Here is a 2,063-nt window from a genome sequence, read left to right as displayed (position 1 = left end):
AATTTAGTGTTAATATATAAGCAAAATAATTTTTGTTAGTTTAAGCAAATATTGCTCATTTGAGCAATATTGCTCGATCCATGGATTACTGGTAGCTGGACCAAATATTGTATAATTAATTAGGATGTCGATTGCTGGATCAACATAAAATTATTAGTGTTTTAACTTGCTCGGAATTATGGTTTGCAGAGCATTTGGTTTGAAACCCTAATTTTGATCGATTGTTGATCAATTGATGATTCACTGAAAATCAACCAATGAGTGAAAGAGGGACCGGCTACATGGGATGATGGACCGACCATGTAGTGCATGGGTGCTCGAATGAGTATGCAACAAAGTCCTTTGTAGACCAGTTGGTGAAAGAATGATTAAATGCTTGTTTAATCATTATTAAAGTAGTGCTTGTCTGAGCATTAGGTAATAAAACCTAATTATGGAGAAATGAGGACCGACCAAGGGGTATAGAGACGTCCTTGGTGGTTGTGGGACCAACTGATGGTCGATTAGTCAAATTCCAAGTTATTTGGAAAGATTTTGAACCCATTATGAATTATAGACGATTGATTAGGTGAAAATCATAAAAGGGTGTGGACCGACTTATGCAAGCCAAAGGGACGACCTTGGTCGGTCATGGTAGCATGCCCATGTCATATTGCCCGTGACTCAATTCTGAGAATTTTGATATTTTTTTGTGCGCGTTCGAGCAATATTTTGGATTTTCAGAAGAGTTTGATCTTGACTGAAACTCTCGATTTTTCTTGAATGAGCAAGTAGAACTTTGCCCGTGCGGCCAATATTTTGTGAATATTAAATTAATGATCTTTTAATATTTGCCGTGAGAAGCCCGGATGGTCGTGTGACCATTTGAGTTTTGGCTTTTTGGTGGTTTGAGCAATATTTGAGAAATATGGAAAAACCAGGTTTTTGCTCAAACGAGGGAGTTTTACGAGATGAGAGAAGAAATAATATTAATATAAGAAATTAGGGAGGTGTGGGACTGTCCACGGCATGGCCGACCGGACAGCGTTCCCGGTCCCGTGCTCTTCCTTAATTTATATTATTATTTTCATCATGTGAGGAAATATGGAGAAACTAAGAATTTTGCTCAAACGAGGAAGTTTGCTCAAACAAGGAAGTTTTCATAAGATAAGGAAAATAATAAAATAGGTCAAAATAAAATAAAGGTAGATGCGCGACCGGCCACGGCGGCATGACCGGCCGGCGGTGAGCCCGGTCCCGTGTGCTCTTGTTTATTTTATTTTATATTATTTTCTTTGCCTATTTTGCATATGTTTCCTCATTCGTCCATATTTTTGAATGCATTTGGATGCTCACTTATGCATATTTTGGTACTCGTTCGTGCATTATTGTTAAGTACACTCGCACCATTTTCTCGGGGCTTACTTGCTGCTGGCGTGAATGCCCGAAAAATGATTATCTATTACTAATTCGTGGAATTAAGCTGAGAATAAGCCACAAAATGGAGTAATGGGGCAGAATGAATATTTATTACTAATTCATGGAATTCAGCTGAGAATAAGCCATGAAACGGAGTAATGAGATGAAATATATTATTTTCTAGGAATTCAACTGATGAATGTTGCGCTAGAATTAATCTATGAATTACTCTATACTAGCATGCAATATGTCTAGGAGCGTTTATTCAAGAATCGAGGTATGAGATGATAGAGACATCATACTCGTTCTGAATATTAGTTCTGTATAGTCAGGGAACATTAAAACATCCTGAAGATGTTAACGCTGTATACTAGCATGCAATATGTCTAGGAGCCGTCCAATCATTATCGATTCTTATAAAGAAGTATTGATGAAATATGCGAAGTGTCGAAAGCTCAGTTGAGAGGCTTTTCGAATCACATACTCATGCATGCTCTAAGAGGATGTACGCTCGATCAGAGATTGTGAAATGAGCTTTCACGACTCCTAAAATATGAGTTTCACATACGTGTCTGAAGTCGTGTCAGAAATATGCAAGATCATGATTTTACGATTTTAGCCTTTGTCGAAAATCTACCATCAACACCTTTATATTTATCTTAAGA

This window comes from Papaver somniferum, chromosome 3 (assembly GCF_003573695.1).
Source record: "Papaver somniferum cultivar HN1 chromosome 3, ASM357369v1, whole genome shotgun sequence".
Classification (NCBI taxonomy): Eukaryota; Viridiplantae; Streptophyta; class Magnoliopsida; order Ranunculales; family Papaveraceae; genus Papaver; species Papaver somniferum.
This window is presented reverse-complemented; position numbering follows the sequence as displayed.